The 26,961-nt window shown below is 40.7% G+C and overlaps 1 long non-coding RNA gene and 1 pseudogene across 1 annotated transcript; one reads left to right on the forward strand and one right to left on the reverse strand.

The window, feature by feature from the left end:
- Positions 1-12,792: 12,792 nt before the first annotated feature.
- Positions 12,793-26,961, reverse strand: part of LOC121487306 — a 49,042-nt pseudogene continuing 34,873 nt past the window's right edge.
- LOC121487312 lies at positions 18,612-25,305 on the forward strand. Its single transcript, XR_005986820.1, has 2 exons — positions 18,612-18,761; positions 20,748-25,305. It is a non-coding gene; the product is annotated as an uncharacterized LOC121487312 (long non-coding RNA).

The following is a 26,961-nucleotide window of genomic DNA, read 5'->3' on the forward strand; positions in this document are numbered from 1 at the left end:
TTAGAGTTTTTTTATTTCAACCTCCTATAAAAGCAAATTTGCGGGCAGCCCTGGTAGCTCAGTGGTTTAGCGCCGCCTTCACCCCAGGGCGTGATCCTGGAGTCCCGGGATCAAGTCCCACATCAGGCTCCCTGCATAGAGCCTGCTTCTCCCTCTGCCTATGTTTCTGCCTCTCTCTCTCTGTCTCTCATGAATAAATAAATAAAATCTTAAAAAATAAGTAAATAAAAGCAAATTTGCTTTCTACTTTCTCCTGGCTTCTCAATCAAAAATTATATAAAAATTAATACTTTTTGAGGAAAATCCATTAACTCTGCCAAACCTGTAATTAAGAATAAAGTCTGTACTGGGACACCTGGGTGGCTCAGCGGTTGAGTATCTGCCTCCGGCTCAGGGCATGATCCTGCAATCCCAGGATCGAGTCCCACATCGGGCTCCCTGTGTGGAACCTGTCTCTCTCTTTGTGTGTCTCATGAATACATATATAAAACCTTAAAAAAAAAAAAAAGTCTGTACTAATGAAAGGACTTTTAAAATACTGATGGGAATAAAATATTCCTGGTCTTCAAAGGGTGGAGGGGAGGATTGCCTCTTGGCCAGAGCTTCAAGCCATGAATTAATAATCACAAGGATCAATGGATTAGAAACAACTGATCACCAGATCAACTGAACAGTGTTTAATCAGCACATAGGCTTATGAAGGCCAGCCACCCCAAGAGCTCCATGTTTCTGAAATCCAATCAGCAACAGCATTCACTATGACCCTGTTCTAGAAAGTCAGCCACAACCTTATTCTGGTGACCAAACTTTTACAACTGAAAGCCAGTCAGTCTCTCAACACTCCTGTTTTTTAAAGCCCACCAATCCCTGAATCCATTTCCCAAAACCTCGTATCACTTCTTACTGTCCTGGACTGATACTGTAAGTATAACCCTTCTTTGATTAGTATGATGGTCAAAGGAAAACAGTATCAATTCCTTTTCTTGCTCCATTCTAAAAAGGTATTCTTTTTTTATCATCTTCAATCTGTACTGGCCTTATAACTTGCTTTGGCTTAGTAGAATGTGGCAGAAGTTCCAGGCCAACTCTTTCCTTCTTGAACCTAATCATCATACAGAAAGTTCAACTATTCTAAAATCACCAAGCTGTGAAGAACCTCAAATTACAAGAGGAAAAATTATAATCCCAGACAGGTGAGCAGTCTCTTTAGAACTTCTGGCCCAGCCCTGTCATTGGATAAGTTTAGCCAGCCAAATGAGACTTCAGCTAATTCCAGGTGCAGTAGAGAAATCACACTACCTACAAGAAATAATTGTTTTAAGCCATTATGTTTTGGGTGTTTCTGTTACACAGTAATAACTGAAACAAAGTGAGCCATAAATCAAGCTTGTTTCAGATATTGATTAGTCTCCTCTTTCTCAAAAGTTATGCAGCATTTGAAGCCCTTAGAAGTTTTGCCACACTACAATGACCATTTTTAATCTGATGTCTAAAAAGGATTTACCCACATATAACCCCCCATGAAAGAGAAGCAATCCTAGCACAACCAGACTGCCTCGTGCTGCTACCCCAACAACAGCTGTACACTGGAAATTAAAAACACTAAACCCCAACGACAGGTTGAAATCGTCCAGACATTTTTTTTTTTTTTAACCATAAGGATTCTAAGAGATTGAATAAGTGACCAAATCTTGCTTTATCTGTAAAGTTCAGACTGGATTGGGACCTTCCCTCATAGAGCAGTATAGCTCTGGGCCAAAAGGGTATTTAAGGTTGTCTGGTTGATGTAGGGCAGGGCACATACATACTGGGTTGCCTTACTGGGTTGCCTTGAGATAGAGGAAGTTGGGACTGGGACTTGCAAAGTTGGTTTGCATTTGAAAGATGTGCTCCAGACCCAGCCCTTTGCATCTCTAAGAAGGGCAGACTCCTGGCCTGCAAGCTTTTTAAAGCCCAATATAAAATACAGGAAAGACATGAATAATACAGGATGCTTTCAGAAAAGCTTAATATTCCTTAGCCTAAGGTTCTACAGCTATTCCTCATAATGACAATGTGATCTAAAATCCTTAAACACAAGAGTATAACCTTAACTTTTAAAATCCTTGTAAGGAGGGAGGGGCAAGATGATGGAAGAGTAGGGTCCCCAGGTCACCTGTCCCCACCAAATTACCGAGATAACCTTCAAACCATCCTGAAAATCTACGAATTCGGCCTGAGATTTAAAGAGAGACCAGCTGGAACGCTCCAGTGAGAAGAGTTCGCGCTTCTATCAAGGTAGGAAGTCGGGGAAAAAAGAAATAAAGGAACAAAAGGCCTCCAAGGGGGAGGGGCCCCGCGAGGAGCCGGGCTGAGGCCGGGGCGAATGTCCCCAGGACAGGAGAGCCCCGTCCTGGAGAAGCAGGAGCTGCACCAACCTTCCCGGGCGGAAAGGGGCCCGCAGGGAGTTAGAGCAGGACCCAGGAGGGCGGGGATGCCATCGGGCTCCCAGGGACACTAACAGGCACCTGCGCCCCGGGAGAGTGCGCCAAGCTCCCTAAGGGCTGCAACGCGCACGGCGGGACCCGGAGCAGCTCGGAGGGGCTCGGGCAGCGGCTCCACGGAGGGGGCTGTGGGGCGGGAGCGCGAATCCAACAGCGCAGGCCCCGGAGCACAGGGCGCCGGGACACAGCCCAGGATCCGGCCTCCCCCGGGACAGGCAGAGGCCGGAAGGGCCCAGGACAGCGAGGATGCTCCTGCCCCGAGCTGAGCAGATCAGCGGCCCCGCCCCGGAGCCTCCAGGCCCTGCAGACGGAGAGCCCCGGAGCTACTGCGGGAGCTGACTCCAGGGCTGCAGAGCTGCCCCCGCCACTGGGGCTGTTCCTCCTGGGGCCTCGCAGGGTGAACAACCCCCACTGAGCCCTGCACCAGGCAGGGGGCAGAGCAGCTCCCCCAAGTGCTAACACCTGAAAATCAGCACAGCAGGCCCCTCCCCCAGAAGACCAGCCGGACGGACAACTTCCAGGGGAAGTAAAGGTACTTCAAGTATACAGAATCAGAAGATACTCCCCCATGTTTTTTTTTTCTTTTTGATTTCTGATTGCTTCCTCCACCCTTTTTTTCACGTTCTTTTTCTTTCTCTTTTTCTTCTCTTTTCTCCTTCCTTTTTTCTTTTTTCTTTTTCTCTTTTCTTTCCTTCTTTCTCTCCTCTCTTTTTCTCCTATTCCCAGTACAACTTGTTTTTGACCACTCTGCACTGAGCAAAATGACTAGAAGGAAAACCTCACCACAAAAGAAAGAATCAGAAACAGTCCTCTCACAGAGTTACAAAATCTGGATTACAATTCAATGTCAGAAAGCCAATTCAGAAGCACTATAATAAAACTAATGGGGGCTCCAGAAAAAAGCATAAAGGACTCAACAGACTTCATGACTCCAGACTTTAGATTTAATCAGGCAGAAACTAAAAATCAATTGAATGAGATGCAATCCAAACTAGAAGTCCTAACGACAAGGGTTAACGAGGTGGAAGAATGAGTGAGTAACATAGAAGACAAGTTGACGGCAAAGAGGGAAACTGAGGAAAAAAGAGACAATTACAAAGATCATGAGGATAGATTAAGGGAAATAAGTGACAGCCTGAGGAAGAAAAATCTAAGATTAATTGGGGTTCCCAAGGGCGCCGAAAGGGACAGAGGGCCAGATTATGTATTTGAACAAATCATAGCTGAAAACTTTCCTAATCTAGGAAGGGAAACAGGCATTCAGATCCAGGAAATAGAGAGATACCCCCCTAAAATCAATAAAAACCATTCAACACCTCGACATTTAATAGTTAAACTTGCAAGTTCCAATGATAAAGAAAAGATCCTTAAAGCAGCAAGAGACAAGAAATCCCTGACTTTTATGGGGAGGAGAATTAGGGTAACAGCAGACCTCTCCACAGAGACCTGGCAGGCCAGAAAGGGCTGGCAGGATATATTCAGGGTCCTAAATGAGAAAAACAAGCAACCAAGAATACTGTTTAAAGAATAATCCATACGTATTCTACTAAAGCTGTTTGGAAACATAGAAAGAGATGGAGTACTTCCAAATTCGTTCTATGAGACCAGCATCACCTTAATTCCAAAACCAGACAAAGACCCCACCAAAAAGGAGAATTACAGACCAATATTCCTGATGAACGTGGATGCAAAAATTCTCAACAAGATACTAGCCAATATGATCGAACAGTACATTAAGAAAATATTTCACCATGACCAAGTAGGATTTATTCCTGGGGCACAAGGCTGGTTCAACACTGGTAAAACAATGTGATTCATCATATCAGCAAGAGAAAAACTAAGAACCATATGATCCTCTCATTAGATGCAGAGAAAGCATTTGACAAAATACAGCATCCATTCCCGATCAAAACTCTTCAGAGTGTAGGGGATAGAGGGAACATTCCTCGACAACTTAAAAGCCATCTACGAAAAGCCCACAGCAAATATCATTCTCAATGGGGAAGCACGGGAGCCTTTCCCCTAAGACCAGGAACAGGACAGGGATGTCCACTCTCACCACTGCTATTCAACTTAGTACTGGAAGTCCTCGCCTCAGCAATCAGACAACAAAAAGACATTAAAGGCATTCAAATTGGCAAAGAAGAAGTCAAACTCTCCCTCTTCGCCGATGACATGATACTCTACATAGAAAACCCAAAAGCCTTCACCCCAAGATTGCTAGAACTCATACAGCAATTTGGTAGCATGGCAGGATACAAAATCAATTCCCAGAAATCAATAGCATTTCTATACACTAACAATGAGACTGAAGAAAGAGAAATTAAGGAGTCAATCCCATTTACAATTGCACCCAAAAGCATAAGATACCTAGGAATAAACCTAACCAAAGAGGTAAAGGATCTATACCCTAAAAACTATAGAACACTTCTGAAAGAAATTGAGGAAGACACAAAGAGATGGAAAAATATTCCATGCTCAGGGATTGGCAGAATTAATATTGTGAAAATGTCAATGTTACCCAGGGCAATTTACACGTTTAATGCAATCCCTATCAAAATACCATGGACTTTCTTCAGAGAGTTAGAACAAATTATTTTAAGATTTGTGTGGAATCAGAAAAGACCCCGAATAGCCAGGGGAATTTTAAAAACGAAAACCATAGCTGGGGGCATCACAATGCCAGATTTCAGGTTGTACTACAAAGCTGTGGTCATCAAGACAGTGTGGTACTGGCACAAAAACAGACACATAGATCAATGGAACAGAACAGAGAACCCAGAAGTGGACCCTGACCCTTTATGGTCAACTAATATTCGATAAAGGAGGAAAGACTATCCATTGGAAGAAAGACAGTCTCTTCAATAAATGGTGCTGGGAAAACTGGACATCCACATGCAGAAGAATGAAACTAGACTACTCTCTTGCACCATACACAAAGATAAACTCAAAGTGGATGAAAGATCTAAATGTGAGAGAAGAGTCCATCAAAATCCTAGAGGAGAACACAGGCAACACCCTTTTTGAACTTGGCCACAGTAACTTCTTGCAAGATACATCCACGAAGGCAAAAGGAAAAAAAAGCAACAATGAACTATTGGGACTTCATCAAGATAAGAAGCTTTTGCACAGCAAAGGATACAGTCAACAAAACTAAAAGACAACCTACAGATGGGAGAAGATATTTGCAAATGACATATCAGATAAAGGGATAGTTTCCAAAGTCTATAAAGAACTTATGAAACGCAACACCAAAGAAACAAACAATCCAATCATGAAATGGGCAAAAGACATGAACAGAAATCTCACAGAGGAAGACATAGACATGGCCAACATGCACATGAGAAAATGCTCTGCATCACTTGCCATCAGGAAATACAAATCAAAACCACAATGAGATACCACCTCACACCAGTTAGAATGGGGAAAATTAACAAGGCAGGAAACAACAAATGTTGGAGAGGATGCGGAGAAAAGGGAAGCCTCTTACACTGTTGGTGGGAATGTGAACTGGTGCAGCCACTCTGGAAAACTGTGTGGAGGTTCCTCAAAGAGTTAGAAATAGACCTGCCCTACGACCCAGCAATTGCACTGTTGGGGATTTACCCCAAAGATACAGATGCAATGAAACGCCGGGACACCTGCACCCCAATGTTTATAGCAGCAATGTCCACAATAGCCAAACTGTGGAAGGAGCCTCGGTGTCCATCGAAAGATGAATGGATAAAGAAGATGTGGTCTATGCATACAATGGAATATTCCTCAGCCATTAGAAACGACAAATACCCACCATTTGCTTCAACGTGGATGGAACTGGAGGGTATTATGGTGAGTGAAGTAAGTCAATTGGAGAAGGACAAACATATGTTCTCATTCATTTGGGGGAATATAAATAATAGTGAAAGGGAATGTAAGGGAAGAAATGTGTGGGAAATATCAGAAAGGGAGACGGAACATAGAGACTCCTAACTCTGGGAAACGAACTAGGGGTGGTGGAAGGTGAGCAGGACGTGGGGTGGGGGTGAATGGGTGACGGGCACTGAGGGGGGCACTTGACGGGATGAGCACTGGGTGTTATTCTGTATGTTGGCAAATTGAACACCAATAAAAAATAAATTTATTATTAAAAAAATAAAAAATAAAATAAAATCCTTATAAACTCTCATGAAATTGTTACTAAATGAACTGAGAAATAGGTTCAATCTTCCTCTCATAAATTGACATTACCAAGTATCTAATGTGTCATTTAAACTGTCATATGCGGGATCCCTGGGTGGCGCAGCGGTTTAGCGCCTGCCTTTGGCCCAGGGCGCGATCCTGGAGACCCAGGATCGAATCCCACGTCGGGCTACCGGTGCATGGAGCCTGCTTCTCCCTCTGCCTATGTCTCTGCCTCTCTATCTCTCTCTCTATGACTATCATAAGTAAATAAAAAAAAAAAAATTAAAAAAAAAAAAATAAACTGTCATATGCCTAAAAGTTAAGAACTAAATTTCCAAAAGTGAAGTCACCAGAAGCATCTCTGTCCAAGTTCAGCAAGGGTGTTGCTGTGTTCTCCTCCTCGATTTTGATGGGTTCTTGTCTTACATCTTTAGATCTTTCATCCATTTTGAGTTTCTCTTTGTGTATGGTGAAAGAGAGTGGTCTAGTTTCATTCTTCTGAAGTGGATGTCCAATTTTCCTGGCACCATTTATTGAAGAGACTGTCTTTCTTCCAGTGGATAGTCTTTCCTGCTTTGTCGAATATGAGTTGACAATAAAGTTGAGGGTCCATTTCTGGATTCTTTATTATGTTCCATTGATCTATGTGTCTATTTTTATGTCAGTACCACACTGTCTTGATGCACACAGCTTTGTAGTACAACCTGAAATCTAGCATTGTGAATGCCCCCAGCTATGGTTTTCTTTTTTAATATTCCCCTGGCTATTCGGGGTCTTTTTTCTTTTTAATTGGAGTTCAATTTGCCAACATATAGCATAACACCCAGTGATCAGCCCATCAAGTGCCCCCCTCAGTGCTTGTCACCCAGTCACCCCCGCCCCTCGCCCACCTCCCCTTGTTCGTTTCCCAGAGTTTGGAGTCTCTCATGTTCTGTCTCCCTTTCTGATATTTCCCACTCAAATTTCTCCTTTCCCCTTTCTGGGTCTTTCTTGATTCCACACAAATCTTAAGATGATTTCTTCCAACTCAATGAAGGAAGTCCATCAGATTTTGATAGGGATTGCATTAAATGTGTAAATTGCCATGGGTAACATTGACATTTACATAATATTAATTGTTCAAGCCCATGAGCATGGGATATTTTTCCATCTCTTTGTGTTTTCCTTAATTTCTTTCAGAAGTGTTCTGTAGTTTTTAGGGTATAAATTCTTTACCTCTTTGGTTAGGTTTATTCCTAGGTATGTTATGCTTTTGGGTGCAATTGTAAATGGGATTGACGCCTTCATTTCTCTTTCCCCAGCTCATTGTTAGTGTATAGAAATGCCACTGATTTCTGGGCATTGATTTTGTATCCTGCCACACTGCTGAATTGCTGTATGAGTTCCAGCAATCTTGGGGTGGAGTCTTTTGGGTTTTCTATGTACAGTATCATGTCATCTGCAAAGAGGGAGAGTTGACTTCTTTGCCAATTTGAATGCCTTTTATTTCTTTTTGTTGCCTGATTGCTGAGGCTAGGACTTCTAATACTATGTTGAATAGCAGTGGTGAGAGTGGACATCCCTGTCTTGTTCCTGATCTTAGGGGAAAGGCTCCCAGTGTTTCTCCGTTGAGAATGATATTTACTGTGGGTTTGTCGTAGATGGCTTTTTAGATGCTGAGGAATGTTCCCTCTATCCCTACACTCTGAAGAGTTTTGATCAGGAATGGATGCTGTATTTTGTCAAATGCTTTCTCTGCATCTAATGAGAGGATCATATGGTTCTTGTTTTTTCTCTTGTTGATATGATCAATCACATTGAATGCTTTACGGGTGTTGAACCAGCCTTGTATCTCATATATAAATCCCACTTGGTCATAGTGAATAATCCTCTTACTGTACTGTTGGATCCTATTGACTAGTATTTTGTTGAGAATTTTTGCATCTCTGTTCATCAGGGATATTGATCTATAATTCTCCTTTTCGGTGGAGTCTTTGATGGTTTTGGAATTAAGGTGATTCTGGCCTCATAGAACGAGTTGGAAGTACTCTATCTTTCCAAGCAGCTTTAGTAGAATAGGTATGGATTATTCTTTAAATGTTTGATAGAATTCCCCTGGGAAGCCATCTGACCGTGGACTTCTGTGTCTTGGGAGGTTTTTGATGACTGCTTCAATTTCCTCTCTGGTTATCGGCCTGTTCAGGTTTTCTATTTCTTCGTGTTCCAGTTTTGGTAGTTTTTGGTTTTCTAGAAATGTGTCCATTTCTTCTAGATTGCCTAATTTATTGGCATATATAGCTGCTCATAATAAGTTTTTAAAATCGTTTGTATTTCCTTGGTGTTGGTGGTGATGTCTCCTTTCTCATTCATGATTTTATTAATTTGAGTCTTTTCTCTCTTCTTTTTAATAAGACTGGCTAATGGTTTGTCTATCTTATTAATTCTTTCAGGGAACTAACTCCTGGCTTTGTCGATCTGTTCCACTGTTATTCTGATCACTATTTCATTGAGGTCTGCTCGAATCTTTATTAATTGTTTTCCGCTGGGTGTAGGTTTTATTTGCTATTTCTTTTCCAGCTCTTTTAGGTGCAAGGTTAGCTTTTGTATTTGAGTACTTTCCAGTTTTTGGATGGATGCTTGTATTGCGATGTATTTCCCTCTCAGGACTGCTTTTGCTTTATCTCAAAGATTTTGAATGGTTGTGTCTTCATTCTCAGTAGTTTCCATGAATCTTTTTAATCTTCTCTAATTTCCTACCTGACCCTTTAATCTTTTAGGAGGATGGTCCTTAACCTCCACGTGTTTGAATTTCTTCCAAACTTCTTGTGGTTTAGTTCTAGTTTCAAAGCATTATGGTCTGAAAATATGCAGGGCACACCGCAATCTTTTCGTATCCATTAAGACCCGATTTGTGACCCAGTATGTGCTCTATTCTGGAGAAAGTTCCATGTGCACTTGAGAAGAATGTGTATTCAGTTGCGTTTACTTGTAAAGTTCTGTAAATATCTGTGAAATCCATCCAGCCAGGGGAATGCCTGGGTGGCTCAGTGGTTTAGCGCCTGCCTTTGGCCCAGGGCATGATTCTGGGGTCCCGAGATCGAGTCCCACGTCAGGCTCCCAGCATGGAGCCTGCTTCTCCATCCTTCTGTGTCTCTGCCTCTCTCTCCCTCTATGTCTGTCATAAATAAATCTTTAAGAAAAAAAAATCCATCTAGTCCAGTGTATCATTTAAAGCTCTTGTTTCGGGATCCCTGGGTGGCGCAGCGGTTTGGTGCCTGCCTTTGCCCCAGGGCGCGATCCTGGAGTTCCAGGATCAAGTCCCACGTCGGGTTCCCAGTGCATGAAGCCTGCTTCTCCCTCTGCCTGTGTCTCTGCCTCTCTTTCTCTCTCTCTGTGACTATCATAAATAAATAAAAATTAAAAAAAAGAAAGGTCTTGTTTCTTTGGAGATGTTGTGCTTAGAAGATCTGTTGTTTGTAGAAAGCAGTGTCAAGTAAGTATGTCTTTGGTTATTAATTGATATACTTGGCAGCTCCCACATTTGGGGTATAAATATTCATGATTGTTAGGTCCTTTTGATGGATAGACCCTTTACGTATGATATAGTGTCCCTCTTCATCTCTTACTACAGTCTTCGGAATAAACTTTAATTTATCTGACATAAGAATGGCTACCCCTGCTTTCTTTTGAGGGCCATTTGAATGGTAAATGGTTCTACAACCTTTTATTTTCAGGCTGTAGGTGTCCTTCTGTCTAAAATGAGTCTCTTGGAGACAGCAAATAGATGGGTCTTGCTTTTTTATCCAGTCTGAAACCCTGCACCTTTTGATGGGGTCATTAAGCCCATTCATGTTTAGAGTTACTATCGAAAGATATGAATTTAGTGTCATCATGATACCTATTCAGTCCTTGTTTTTGTGGATTGTTTCCTTGGACTTCCTCTTTTTTTTTTTTACAGAGTCCTCCTTAATATTTCTTGCAGAGTTGGTTTGGTGGTCACATATTCTTTCAGTTTCTCCCTATCTTGGAAGCTCTTTATCTCTCCTATTCTGAATGAGAGCATTGCTGGATAAAGTATTCTTGGCTGCATGTTCTTCTCATTTAGGACCCTGAGTATATACTGCCAGCCCTTTCTGGCCTGCCAGGTATCTGTGGAGAGGTCTGCCGTTAACCTAATACTTCTCCCCATAATGTTTAGGGATTTCTTGTCTATTGCTGCTTTAAGGATCTTCTCTTTATCTTTGGAATTTGCAAGCTTAACTATTAAATGTCAAGGTGTTGAATGGTTTTTATTGATTTTAGGGGGGTATCTCTCTATCTCCTGGCTCTGAATGCCTGTTTCCCTTCCCAAGTTAGGTAAGTTCTCAGCTATGATTTGTTCAAACACACTTTCTGGCCTTCTGTCCCTTTTGGCGCCCTCGGGAGCCCCATTTAAACGTAGATTTTTTCCTTCTGAGCCTGTCATTTATTTCCCTTAACCTAGCTTCATGATCTTTTGTTTTTCTTTTTTCCTCAGCTACCTTCCTTGCCATCAACTTGTTTTGTTTATTACTCACTCGTCCTTCTACCTCATTAATCCTCGTCATTAGAACCTCCAGTTTCGATTGCATCTCATTAAATTAATTTTTAATTTTGGCCTGATTAGATCTAAATTCTGCAGTCATAAAGTCTCTTGAATCCTATGGTTTTTTTAGAGCTACCAGTAGCTTTATAATATAGTGTTTCTGAATTGGCTTTCTGGCACTGAATTGTAATCCAAGCTTTGTAACTCTGTGGGGGAGAGGACTGTTTCTGATTCTTTCTTTTGTGGTGAGTTTTTCCTTCTAGTCATTTTCCTCAGTGTAGAGCAGCTAAAAGAAGTTGTACTGGAAAAAGGAGAAAAAGAGAGAAAAAAAGGGTGGGGGGACAAACAAAAAACAAAAAACAAGAGGGTATCCTCTGATTCTATGTACTCTATGTCCCTAGACTTCCCCTGGAACTTTCTAGTGCTGCCTGGTCAAAAACTTGCTCTTCCCCTGTCCTTTCAGCTGGTCTTCTGGGAGAGGGGCCTGCTGTGCTGATTCTCAGGTGTGTGCACCTGGGGGAGCTGCCAAGACCCCTGCCAGTTGTGCAGCTCTGTGGGAGCTGTTTATCCTGTGAGGCCCTGCTCCCTTGCGGCCTTGCTCAGTTCCACGTATCGTGGCCAGCTCTCCAGCTCTGGAGTCAGCTCCCGCAGAAACTACTGCAGTCTCCCAATCTGCAGGGGCCTGGATGCTGGGGCGGGGGGGCCGGGCGCCGACCTCCACAGCCAGGGTCGCCCGGTGTCCTAGAGCATCCTTCCTGTCCTGTGTCCTCCCGGCCTCCACCTGTCCTGGGGGAGCACCAGACCTTGGGCTGCGTCCCCTGCACCCTGGGCTCCGGGCCTGCACTGCCTGAGCTGCTCCGGGGCCACACAGCCCCCTCTGCATGGAGCCACCGCCGGAGCTGCTCCCGGGCCGCGCAGCCCCCTCCGCTGGGGAGCCGCTGCCAGCCGCCGCCTGAGCTGCTCCCGGGCCCCGCTGGGCGCATGCTCCAGCCCTTTAGGGAGCTTGGCCCGCGGTGTGTTGCGCAGTTCCTGTTACTGCCGCTGAGAGCCCGAGGGCCTCCCCGCCCTCCTGGGTCCTGCTCTAACTCCCTGCGGGCCCCTTTCCGCCCGGGAAGGTTGGTGCAGCTCCTGCTTCTCCGGGACGGGGCTCTCCTGTCCTGGGGACACTCGCCCCGGCCTCAGTCTGGCTCCTCGCGGGGCCCCTCCCCCTTGGAGGCCTTTTGTTCCTTTCTTCCTTTTTCCCCCGTCTTCCTACCTGATAGAAGCGCGAACTCTTCTCACTGGAGCATTCCAGCTGGTCTCTCTTTCAATCTCAGGCCGAATTCATAGGTTTTCAGGATGATTTGAAAGTTATCAAGGTAAATTGGTGGGGACAAGTGATTTGGGGACCCTACTCTTCTGCCATCTTGCCCCGCCTCCCAGGTTTTTTTTTTCTATTTTTCTTTTTTTTTCTTTAACTTCAGTTCCCTCTAAACAATGCAGTATTCTCCCAATGGCAGTAAGAACTTCAATGTGGGCATACCCTCAACAACATTTAAGCACTTACTATGTACCAGGCACAAGTCTTGGCAATAGGTTTATGGCAGTGAACAAAAGGAAACTCCATGCACTCACAGAGATTTAATTCTAGATGGGGAAGGGTAGGTAGGGGTCAACAAAAAAAGTAAGTTATTTGTTATGGCAGACTGCAGTAAGTTCTAGGATGAAAGCCTATTCTTAGGCTTTTTTTTTTTTTCACTTACAAAGAGATTATAAAACTTTATTGTGGCGTCACACAGCAGAAACGAGTTTGCAAGGCCAGGACTATCTTGGGGTCCTCATAAGGGGTTGCCCCAGAGGCCAGGGCACAGCAGAAGGGGGCAAGCCATTGACGGGAGGGTGGCTACAGCCAGGGAGCCAGCCTGTGCCCAGGCACTCTTGCAATGCCACACTGAAGGGGACCAGAGCATCTGGCTGGGAGCTTTCGGAGCTTCGGGAGGGCAAGGACTCCTGGGTTGCGGGTGGAGGCGGGCTCAGGGCACCATGTTCCACCACTTGAAGGAGAAGGGCTGCCGGCGCACGTTGGTGCCCCAGTGGACTTCCCCGAGCCGCACGTGGTAGGCGTAGAAGTCATCGATGAAGGTGCAGTGCAGGCCCAGCGGCTCCAGCAGGGACCGCACCTTCTCCTCCAGGCAGCACTGGCCATTGATGATGGGACTGAAGGGCTTGGGGATGCCCAGGTGCTTCCCCAGCACCAGCAGTTCACCATGTTTGGAAAATAGGCTTCGGCCTTGAGGATCCCACTGTTCTCCTTGTGGAGCTTGAAGAGCTGGGGGATGTCCATGATGTCCCTCTCACTCAGGCCCAGCTCCCACTTCAGCACCTCCCGGTTCCAGTCGATGCATTTATCCACATATGAATTCTGGTCTCTCAGTTTCTTGTCTGACAGGATGTCCTTTACTTTCTGCTTTTTTTTTTTCTTGATGCCTTCAAAGAGTGCAGCCTACCTGTGGCCCCCCTTGAGCTGCTCCTCCAGCAGTGCGTAGCAGGCCCGGGGGCTGGCCAGCAGCAGCCAGAAGCCCTTCTTGGGCATGGGCACGAAGCTCAGGAACTCGTCCACATGGCTCACAAACAGCCAGTCGGAGTAGAGCTTCACAGGCACCTGCACCTGCTGGGCGCTGAGGAAGTCCTGCACGGCCTGCTGCATCTCCTGGCTCTCCTTGCTGGGGTAGCCTCTGCTCCCAATGAGGATCCTGCCCAGAGGGTACTTCTTCCTCCCGACTGTGACCAGGGGGCTCACTTCCAGGTTTCCAAAGGAGTGGAAAGTAGTAACCTCTCCAGTCTCGGGCCCTCAAGTCACGTAGCCAAAATCTGGACCCAGCAAGCACTTGATGGGGAAGTCCTTCAGGTCCCTGTTCCTCGGAGAGTCAAAGACCATGGGCAGGGTCTTGTGTGGGGCTTGGATGTAGCCGATCTCTATCTCATCCTGCAGCCACCGATCATCGTTGCTCTGTTCCTTGGAGGGGATGGTCAGCTTGCACTTGGCTTCCTTGGCCAGAGCCAGAGCAGTTACTGATTTTAGGAAAGCATGGAGAATATGAGAGCGTCCCTGTAGTGTGCAAAGTGACGGGACAGGATGGCCGGTTCCGAGGGGAATGTACGATGGCCATGCAGGAGGGGTTGGAGTCCAAGAGAGCCTCTCATAAGTCCTGGGAACGTAACTGTGAGAGGTGGAAAACCAAGGTACCTTACAAAGTTTCAAACAGATTCGAGGCAGATGCTGTAAAGTTTAGGAAATAGCAGGTACAGAGGAAACAGATTGCTGCATTCCAGTTATATAAAAGAGCTAAATAAGTGGTGCATCATGATGGTTTAGATTTGAATTAAGAAAGCGATCATACCAACAAAAAGAAAACATGACATTATAAAGCCTTTGGAATTAAATAAAACAGCAAATAAATTGAATTGCATAAAAAACAGCAAATTTTTTAACAAATGACATTTTATTATTCAAATGATATAATATCAACACCAATGCTAATAAAAATAGAGGCTGAATTCATCAATGGCAAAGTCAGTTGTATTTCACTTGAAGATACCCACATTTTGAAGTAAGCCTTTTGTAGATAGATGAAAATCCTCTATTATGTAGAGTTTTAATCTTTACCTATTAAAGACTGGGCAAGGCAAAGCCATCCCTACTAGCAGAGCAAGAAAAGCAGAAATGGAACCGGTGTGTCTCCATACACTTGGAGCTATGAATACTTTTCTGTCTTGCAGTTTAAGATGATGAAGAAAATTCTTTTTCTCTACTAAGGTCTTTAAATGTTGAGATTCTGGGTTCTTTTCAGAGTTTTACAGGATGCTGTTTTGCTCTATTTCTAGGCTATTAGAAGCAATAACGTTTAAGCTCAAAGAATCAGTATGGGGTTGGTAACATGGTGACCCTTCCTTTAAAAGCAAAGACATACAAAAAGGAAGTTTTTCATCAGCAAGTTGGTGGGAGGTGGGGTCCAGTAAAGGAAATCCTCAATGATATTACACTTCAGAAAACACTGGAAGGATATAAGGGATGAGCCATGTTGATATCTAGAGTAAAAGCATTAAAGACAGAAAAAATACATTTATAGTATATAAAAATACAATTGAGCTATATCCTAAAAAATTTTCTGAAGCAGCTCTGGGTAGTTCAGACTGCCTTCAGCTCAGGTCATGATCTTGGGATCCTGGGATGAAGCCCCATGTCATCTTGGGCTCCATGCTCAGTGGGGAGCCTGATTCTCTCCTCCCCGCTTACACTGTCTCTCATTATCTCTGCCACTGTCTCTGTCTCCTCTCAAATAAATAAAATCTTGAAAAATATATATTTCTGGGAAAAATACTCTCATTACTTATAATGCATTGTTTTACATTCTATTTCAGCATTGCATATAGAACACGTTTCACCCAAATCCACTGAAATAACAGCCTATTAATAGATGTCATCCTACAATTTTAAAACCAAAGCACCAGTAGTTACAAAGAGGAACGAGATTGCTAGTTCACTCTACAGAGACCATGCCAACTTTGTAGGGCCCAAAGGACAGTAAAGTGGTAAGGAACATCCTAGTGAGGGGAGCACAGATACAAGTAAGCTTAGTGGTGACAGTCATCCATAGGCCAAAACTAATGGTAGGAGATGCTACTGTGGAACTTGTCTCACAAATGCCGAAGGAGACAATGGAATTCTGACACCGCATATGCCAGATGGCAACACTAACAAAGGTGGAGCAAGTACAAAACTATAAAGGGCACAGGATGAAAACGGAACTAGAAGGCCTCTGCTCACAGAGATCTGTGGTGATGGCCTATGGACCACAGTATTCCTAAGACACAGTGTAGCTTATATAATTGAAATGGATCAGCACCTTCTCTTGAGGTAGACAGCAGTACGTATTTGCTGTATTACCCTGTGACAATCTTAATTCTTGTTTTCTCCATCACAATATATTCCCAAGGGACCTGGATTATCATGCAATTCTTGATAACGTTCTGATCCATTCTATTGATAACATATTAATCTCTACATTTTGGCTCAGTGTCAGTCATTACAAGAACTGTTACCCCCAAAAAATCATATATTGAGTAGCTTACCAATAAATGTATTTCTCACAGTTCTGGAGGCTGACAGTTCAAGATCAGGGTGCCAGCGTGGTCAAATTCTGATGAGAACCCTCTTCTGGATCACAAAACTGCTAACTTCTCATTGAATCATGTAGCAGAGAGCACAGAAGAGGAAGCAAGCTCTCGGGTGATTCTTACCAAGGACCCTAAATCCAACTCATGGGGCCCCACCCTCATAACCACATTTAATCCAAATTAATTCCCAAAGGCCCCAATTCCTAATACCTAATATCATATTGGGGGTCTGGGTTTCAACAAACGAATTCTGGCAGGACACACACATTTAGTCCATAACAACTAGAAACCAAAAATTACATCATCTTGGATTTATAATGCACATAAAACAACTATAACACAAACAACAATGCCAGGGAGGAGGTAAATGGACTTTTATGGTTGCAAGGTTTTGACATTTTATGTGAAATGGTGCATTATTAACTCTAACTTCTAGTTGAAAAGTTTCTAGGTGAAAAGTTGAAGTATACTGTATATAATGCAGAGAAATACTGCTAAAAAGTCAACAAATCAATTAAAGTAAAATTCTAAAAATATTCAAATTCAACAGAAAAAAAGCAAAAAATTAGAGATAAAAAAGAGGAACCAAACATAAATATTGAAATTACAGAACTAAATCAATCAATAACTACATTAAATATTAATGAAAGAAATGAGGATAGGTATGGTAGTTTTTGAGAAGGCCAAGTATGATTTTGAAAGGCATCTGCTTCATGTTGGGCATCTACAGTCTCCAGGAAGTGGTAGGGTACTCCTCTCTATTAGAGAGGAATGGGTTCTTCCACTAGCCTGAATTTCACACAAGTCTTTAACACCTGCACCATTGCAATCCCTTACCATCCTGAAGCTATTAAACCTTGAGCATGACTTAGGACACAGCCTCACTTCTCAGGACATAAGAATCTTCTGAATGCTTTTATGGAGGTCTACTATCCTTCACTGTGTGCCCTGTGTTGACAGCTAACTTGAACCTGTATCTTCGAGCCTTCTTTTTTTTTTTTCTATTTATTCATGAGAGCCACAGAGAGATACAGAGACTGAGGCAGAGGGAGAAGCAGGCCCCACACAGGGAGCCTGATGCAGGACTCGATCCTGGGACTCTGGGATAACGCCCTGAGCCAAAAGCAGACACTCAACTGCTGAGCCACCCAGGCATCCCATCTTCAAGGCTTGTAAGGCAGAAAAGTCAGTAACTCCACAACTCATAAACTTATCATTGCCTCATCTTGTTCAAGTGCTATAGCTACTATAAAAATCTACCCAACCTCACGCTCATCTATCACACAGGAGAATCCTTCTATTACAGGATGATGATGATTATTATCCTCATACTTGCCATTAGCAATGTGGCCCTCATTGCCATCTGACTAATAAGCAATCTAGTTTTAGATTCTCAAACTCGAGTTCTCATTTCTAGGACCACTTTTGGGACCAACAGTACTACTCAGGTTTTGCACAAAAGCTGAGACAAGGAATCAGGCACAGATTATTTTGGAGGTCACTTCGGGAGAACAGAGGGAATGAAGAGAGTTGGACAGGAAAGTGGAGAAGTTAATAAAGTGCCACTGAAGAAAAAACAGTGTCTAGGGGATCCCTGGGTGGCTCAGCGGTTTAGTGCCTGTCTTTGGCCCAGGTTGTGGTCCTGGAGACCCAGGATCAAGTCCCATGTCGGGCTCCCTGCATTCTCCCTCTGCCTGTCTCTCTCTGTCTCTCTCTCTCTGTGTGTGTGTGTGTGTGTCTTTTGAATGAATAAATAAAATCTTTTAAAAATCATAAAAAAAAAAAACAGTGTCTAACACCATTGCAGACTCTGAGTACCACCTCAGAATCGATCCTGTTGAGGGATGACTGGGGCAAAATTAACATCCATTGTATTTTTTGTACCATTTTCTTACTGTTGGCTCCTAGTCCACTAGTAGTGATGTTTTATAACGTTGAATGAAATGTAGAAAATTACTACCTATGTTCTTTACAGGTTTTATTTCAAAATACAATTATCTTTAGTATTTTTATATGTAGAGTACCACATCAGGTGGTGTTAATTTTTTTGCTTCCAATATGAAATAATTAAGAAACTTATAAAAATAATTTTGTACTTGCCCATATTTTTATCCATTTCCTTCTTTCTCTTCTGAATTTCCAAGACTCCTCTGTTTTCATTTTCTTTTCTTTTTTTTTTTATAATTTTTTTCAATTTTTATTTATTTATGATAGTCACACACAGAGAGAGAGAGAGAGAGAGGCAGAGACAGAGGCAGAGGGAGAAGCAGGCTCCATGCACCGGGAACCCGATGTGGGATTCGATCCCAGGTCTCCAGGATCGCGCCCCGGGCCAAAGGCAGGCGCCAAACCGCTGCGCCACCCAGGGATCCCTGTTTTCATTTTCATGAAAAACTTCCGTTAGCCACTGTTTGAAGGTAGGTCACCATGTAATAAATTCTGTTTTCCTTTATCTGAGGAAATATCTCCCTTTTTTTTCAAGGGCTATTTTTAATATAGAATTCACAGTACATAATTATTTAATCGCTTGAACAATTTCATGCCATGTACTCTGGCCTCCAAGGTCTCAGGTGAGAAATCTCTTGCCATTTGTATTGCTGTTCCTTAAAAGTTAATACACAAGTTTTCTTCAAACTTCAAGATTTTTAAATTAGTTTTAGAAGGTTGATTAAAATATGTCTCTGCAATGAAGGCCACATTGCTAATGGCAATGCATTAAAATGTATTAATTTATTCTCTGTGGTTTACTTTCCTTCCTCAATCTGTATATGTTTTCTGCCAAATTTGAGAGGTTTTCAAATACAGGCATACCTTGTCTTACTGTGCTTTGCTTTCCTGCACCTCACAGATACTGCATATTTTTACAAATTAAAGTTTTGTGATGATCCTGCATCCAGCAACTCTACTGGCACTGTTTTACCAAAAGTATCTGTTTACTTCATGTCTCTTTGTCACCTTTTGGTTACTCTCACAACACTTCAAACTTATCTATCATTATTATTGCTATGTTGATGTAACCAGTCATCTTTGATGTTAGCATTATAATTATTTGGGGGCACCAGAACTGTGCCCATACAGGATGACAACCTTAATAATGTGTGTTCTGACTATTGCACCGACCAGCCATTCCCCCATCATTCTCTCTCTCCGTGGATCTCACTATTCTTTGAAACACAAGAGTATTGAAATTAGGCCAATTTATACCCTACAGTGTCCTCTAAGTGATAAGTGAAAAAAATCACATGTCTCAAATTAAATCAAAAGCTAGAAATGATTCAGCTTAATGAAAAAGGCAGGTCAGAAGCCAACACAGGCCAAAAGTTAGGCTTCGTGTGTCAGCCAAATTAGGAATGCAAAAGAAAAGTTTTGGTAGGAAATTAAAAGTGTTACTCCAGTGAACACACAGATGATAAGAAAGTGAAACAGCCTAATCACTGGTATGGAGAAAGTCTGTGTGGTTTGGATAGAAGGTCAAACCAACCACCACAATTCCCTTAAGACTATTCTAGAGCAAGGTCCTAACTCTCTTCAATTCTGTGAAGGTTGAGAAAGGTGAGGAAGCTGCAAAGAAAAGTTGGAATATTGAGGAGGTTGGTTCATGACATTTAAAGAAAGAAGCCATCCTCATTACACACAGTGCCAGGCGAGGCAGCAGATGCTCATGTAGGAGCTGCAGCAAGTTCTCCAGAAGACTGGGCTGAGATAATTCAGGAAGGTAGCTACACTGACCAGCAGATTTTCAGTGTAGACAAAGCAGCCTTCTATTGGAATAAGATGCCACCTAGGACTTTCATAGCTAGAGAGAAGACAATGCCTGGCTTCAAGGCTTCTAAGACAGTCTGACTACATAGGGACTAATGCAGTTGGTGACTTTAAATTGAAATCAATGTTCACTTGCCATGCCAAAAATCATGGGGTCCTTAATAGTTATGTTGAATCTACTCTGCCTGTATTCTACAAACGGAACAATAATGCCTGCATGACAATACATCTGTTTATAATGTAGTTTACTGAATATTTTAAGTCAATTTTTGGTAAGTAATACCCAGCTAAAATTCTCTCCCTCTCTCTTTGCCCCTCCCCTGCCTTGCACTCCCTCTCAATCAAAAAAGAAAAAAAAATACATTTTAACTACCCGGGACACCTGGGTGGCTCAGTGGTTGAGTGTTTGCCTTCTGCCCAAGGTATGATCCTGGAGTCCCAGGATTACATCGGGCTGCCTTCATGGAGCCTGCTTCTCCTCCCTCTGCCTGTGTCTCTCTGCCTCTCTTTTTCTGTGTCCCTCATGAATAAATAAAATCTTAAAAAAAATAAAAAAGACTATAGCTGCCATAGATAGTGATTTCTCTGATAGATCTGGGCAAAGTAATTGGAAACATTCTGAAAAGGATTCCCTATTCCAGATGCCATCAGGAACACTTGTGATTCATGAGAAAAGGTCAAAATATCAACATTAACAGGAATTTGGAAGAAGATGATTCCAACCCTCATGGAGGACTTTGAGGGGTTCAAGAATTCAGGGGAGGAAGTAACTGCAGATATGGTGGGAATACCATGGAACTCTTAAGTGGACCTGGAGCCTGAAAATATGACTGAGTTACTATAATCTTATGATAAAACCTGAACAGATGAGATGTTGCTTCTTATGGATGAACAAAAAAAGTGAGTTCCTGAAATGGAATCTACTTCTGAAGATGCGGTGAAGATGGTTGAATTGACAAGAAAGGACCCAGACTATCACATAAACTTGGTTGATTAAGCAGCAGCAGGGGTTGAGAAGACTGATTCCAATTTTTAAAGAAGTTCTGTGAGTAAAATGCCATCAAATGGCAGCACATGCTACAGAGAAAACGTTCATGAAAGGAAGCATTAATTGACGTGGCAAACTTTGCATTATTGCTGTAAGAGATTGCCACGGCCACCCAACCTTCAGCAACAAACACCCTGATCAGTCAGCAGCCAACAACAAGGCCAGACCTTCTGCCCACAAAAATATTACAGTTCCCTGAAAGCTCAGACAATGGTTAGCACATTTTAGCAATAAAGTATTCTTAAGTTAAGGTATATACTCTTTTTTTTTTTTAGATATAATGCCTATCGCACACTTAACAGACTACAGTATGGTGTAAACAAAATTTTCATAAACACTGGGAAGCCAAAAACTTCATCTGACTCATGTTACTGCAATATTTGCTTTATTGTCATGATCTAGAACTGAACCTCTAAGGTATGCTTGTATCTGACAAAGAACTACAATCCAGAATATACAAAGTACTCTCAAACTCATCAGTAAAACCACAAGCCAGTAAGAAAATGGGCAAAAAACAAAAAGAACGGTTTCAACAAAGAGCAACACAAGAAAGCAAATACACAGATGAAAATATTTTAAACACCATTAGAGAAATGCAAATTAAAATGACAGCTATCACTATGCACCCATCAATTTTTTTCATATATTTTTAAAATTTTACTTATTTGAGAGAAAGAGTAAGCAAATGTGAGAAAGCATGAGTCTGGGGGAAGGCAGGGGCAGAGGGAGAAGCAGCAGACTCCCTGCTAAGCAGGGAGCCTGATGCGAAACTCAATCCCAGGACCCCAGGATCATGGCCTAAGCCAAAGGCAGACACTTAACTGACTGAGACACCCAGGCATCCCTATCAGAATTGTTAAAACAAAAAGTAGTCCTAAGATAAATGATGATGAAGATGCAGAGAAACTAGATGACTTATACATTACTGATAGGAAGACAAAAATAGTATATTCATAGCAGCTTTTTTTGTAATAGCCCAAAACTGCAAAAACCCTAAATATCTATCAATGAATTAATAGTTAAACAAAATGTTACACACACACATATATATTATATTATATTATATTATATTATATTATATTATATTATATTATATTATATATACATATACATATATATATAAAAACACAGCAACAAAAAGGAATGAACCATTAGTACTAGTAATAACCTGGATGAATATTCAAGGTGTTACTAGTCTAGGGAAAAAGCTAATCCCAAAGGTGACATACATATATACTTACGTAACATGTTTGAACTGACAGTGAGGGAGGCACACAGGAGTAAAGAGGGTGTGGTTATAAAAGGGCAACATATGAGAGGTCCTTGTGATGATGGAACTATACTGTATTTTTACTATGGTGGCAGATACACATAAGTGATAAAGTTGTATTGTCCTAAATATATATATCCAAACAAATGAGAAGAAGAAAATTGGAGAAGTCTGTGTAAGGCCTGAATTGTATCAATATCAATATCCTGGTTGTGATATTTACATGACATTTTTCACCCATTAGTGAAAACTGGGTAATGTTCACAGGACTTGTATATACGGTTTCTTAAAACTGCATGTGAATCTACTGTCATCTCATAAAAATTCAATTTAAAAACATAGCAAGATGGTAGATGTTCAAATAAGAACTTATGCCAAATAAAAGCATTCAAAAGAAAGGCAGGGATTATCAGACAGGAAGAGAAAACAAGAGTCAACTCTATCATATAAAAAAATTCACTTTAAATAAAAAGACAAATATAGACTAAAGAAAGATGAAATTAGATAAACTATGCAAACACTAATCATAAAAAGCTGAAGTGGTTATATTAATATCAAAAAAGTAGATTTCAGCAAAAAGGAATTTTTCCAGGAATAAATAGGGAAATTTCACAGAAAGAAAGAAGTCATACAAACTTAATGTAACTGTACCTAAAATAAGAGCTTCAAGTTACATGACAAACCAACAACAGAAAAACACAAAGTCATAATTTACAGCTAAAAATAACATACCTTTCTCAGGAATTGACAGAACTGAAAGGGAAATTCAGCATGAGCATACATACAATGTGGAAAACATTATCAACCAACTGACATAACATCTCACCCAGTAACAGCAGAATACATAATCTTCACGTTCACATGGAACATTCACCATGAAAAACTTAAGTAAAAGCATAAAGATTATATTCTCTGAACATAAACAAGTTAGAAATGAATAGAAAAAAAACCTGGAAAAACTCCCAAATATTTAGAAATCACACAAGGCTTTTCTAAATACCTGTGGCAGGGGCGGGTGGAGAAACCTCAAAGTAAATTAGAAAATATTTTGAACTAAGTGAAGTGAACACATAGCTTTCCAAAATTTCAGATGCTAAAGTGAAACTCAGAACTTTAAAAGCTTATAATTAAAATGAAAATGGTAAAAAAAAGAAAGAAAATCCACCTTTCATTTAGTAAGTTAAAAAAAGAACTAAATCTATAATGAATGGGAAGAGAAAAATAGTAGAGAACAGAAATCAATGAAAAAAAGACAAATAGAGAAAATCAATGAAACCAAAAGCTCCTTCTTTTGAAGAACATAATCAGTACAACTATAAATTTCCTCTAAACTGATGAAAAAAAAAGAAAGCAAATTATCAATATAAATGAAAGAGGGGCAATTGGTACATACCATACAGACACTATTCATTATGGAATATTGACACAACTGTCTTTAACACAGTATCTGCAAATCAAACTCAGCAATATATAAATGATGGACCACAACCAAGTAGATTTTTATTCCAGAAATACAAGGTTGTTTAAACATTTAAAAATATATAAAGATAATTAATCATATTAGGAAAATTTAAAAAGGAATCATATGATTATTAGATTTTATGCTTAAAAGAACTAAGGACAAAAATCAACATTTTTCATGGTAAAACTCTCAGCAAATTCAGATGGGAAACAACATTCGGACCTGAAAAACCCACAGCTGACATGAAACATACGGTGAATGACTCAGAGTTGTCCCCTAAGACTGAAAGTAAGGCAAGGATGACTTTTGTCACCAGTTCTCTTCAGCATTGTAGTGAGAATGCAGTAAAGGAAAAAAAAAGGTAAATAGCATAAAGATAGGAAAGAAAAAGGCAAGTACAGGGGACATGATCACATACAATTAGAAAACCTTATGGAATCAAAAAAGCTACCAAAATGATGTTTCTTTATCAAGGTTACAGGAAACAAGGTCAATACACAAGGATCAACTGTATTGCTACAGATTTTGCTACTTGCAAAAAACAACTGCAAGTGAAATTATATAAACAATATTACTTATAATAGCATTCAAATCAAGACAGACTTAAGGATAAATCTATCAACACATACAATATCTGTACTCAGGCAATACAAAACACTGCCGAGAGAAATTAAAGACCTAATTAAATGGTGAGATGGATATTCATGGATCAGAAAAGTCAGTATTATTAAGATGTCAACTTTCCCCAAACAGAATCAATAAAATCCTAAAGCAATATTAAGGCAGCTTTTTTTTTTTTTTAAAGGAAATGACAAGTTCATTCTAAAATGTATGTAGAAATGCAAAAGACTTGGAAGAGTCAAAACAATTCTAACCAAGAGAACAAAGTTGGAGAATTTCATTTAAAGACTTATAATTTCATTTAAGACTTAAAATTTCATTTAAAGACTTATAAACAAAGATATAGGAATACAGACAATGTAGAGAAGATAAACAGGTCAATAAGACAGAATAAAGGGTCCATAGGCAGAAACCACCCCCCATAAACAAATACAAATAATCAGTGGATATTTTAATGGGTACTAAGTAATTCAATGGAGAAAAGATAGTTTTTCAAAAAATGGTGCTAAAAAATTAAATGTTCAAATGGAGTAATATGTAAACTTTGACCCTTAACACACACTGTATACAAAAATGTATTCCAAATAGATCATATACCTAAACATAGAGCTAAAGTGTTTAGAAATCAAGGGGGAAAATCTTTCATACCATTGGGTCTGTAAAGATTTCTTAGAAAAGATTAAAACTGATAAGTTGGACTTTATCAAAATGAAAAATTCTAAAAAGCCACAAATTGGGGTGTGGGTGGGGGGGAAGGTACAAGTTGGGGGGAAATACTCAATTAAAAAACCTTAAAACTAAAAAATCAGACAAACCTAGAAGCAGGCAAACGATTTAAACATATGCTCACAAAATAAGATATACAAATGGCCAATAAGTGAAAGATGCATAACATCATTATTTTATAAGAGAAATGCAAATGAAAACCACTTGGAAATGCCACTATGCACATTAAAATGGCTATATTAAAAAGTAATATCAAGTATTGAAAAAAATGTGAAATAACTATAAGTCTTCCACACTGGTGAGAGAAATGTAAAATGGAATAAAGCACTTCAGGAAAGTCTAACATGACATATACTAACCCTACAAACTCAGAAATTTTACTCCTAAGTATTTACTCAAGAGAAATAAAAACACGCTTATATTAAAATCCACAAGAAGTTTACTGCAGCTATGTTCATAACAATCAAAAACTGAAAAGAGAAAGGATAAACAAACTGTAGTATATGCATACAATCAAATATGACTTAAAAATTAAGGTGTTACTGATACATGCTAAAATATGGACACATCTCAAAATCATGCTGAATGAAAAAGATGACAAGGAAGAAGACATCTTGTGTATCTCCATTTATGTGCAATGATATTAAAACAAAACAAAACAGAAGTCTAACCTAGTTATAAAAAGCAGATCACTGGTTGCCAGGGGCTAGGAGGAAGGTGACTGAGAAACCTGGGTGTGATGTCTCTCTTAACTGTAGGAGTCATATATATGAGTATACTGTTACTAAAGTTGCCTACTTAAATAGGGTATATTTAGCCATATTTAAATTATTGCCCAGAGTTGGTTATAAAAATTTGGAAATATTATCTTAATAAAGCTCTTATGTTTTGAAAATCATACCCAGAAAAATAGACAATATTGTTGTTACAGTCATATATGATGCTTTATTAAAATCAGCTAAAGCTGAATATATCAATATGTATAAATATCAAAACCATGTATTTGAAGACAAAAGCAAGTTGCAAAACGTGTGTTCCAACAGATATACTAGCAAAACAATGTTATTACATCACAAAGAAATATAGGTAAAATATTACTATAAAAGTAATAAGATGTGAGATCAATATTAACCTAATTTAGAAAAGCACTGAAGGTGGTAAAAGTTATAGGATATGGAACAGATTTGAGGATGGAATGCAGATACTTCAATTATTCTCATAATACATTACTTTCAAACTACAGCAGGCACACCACTGGTTATGATGTTCCTCATAACTGGACACACATATGAAATATTTCACTAAAACAACACAAAGTTTGTCTCCCCTGGAAAGGTGGGCTATCATTGCATCAAGAGGCTTGAATTCAAGAATGTAAACTATGTTGAGCTTCCTGTAAATTTGAATTGAGGCATAAAGGTCAAATGCCCTAGAGTACTCTAGAGGCAGTACTCTATTTTCATTAACACAGTCAGTGTTATTTCTGCTTCCTAAAACTAAGAAGAGGAAGCAGATACATCCTCCAGACTGTCCCTGGGTGGTGGCATTATATATTCTGGTAAAAATATATAATGGTTCTCTAATCCATGGAGAAAACCCCTAGAGTAGATTCCAGGATGAACCAGACCATCTAGCATTATTTGCAAAGGTAATAGCATAGTTTAGGGGCAAATTAATCAAAAAATTATGATGGCTCATGATAGGGAGGGCCATGGGTGACAGATGTTT

The sequence above is a fragment of the Vulpes lagopus genome, chromosome 3, assembly GCF_018345385.1.
Source record: "Vulpes lagopus strain Blue_001 chromosome 3, ASM1834538v1, whole genome shotgun sequence".
Classification (NCBI taxonomy): Eukaryota; Metazoa; Chordata; class Mammalia; order Carnivora; family Canidae; genus Vulpes; species Vulpes lagopus.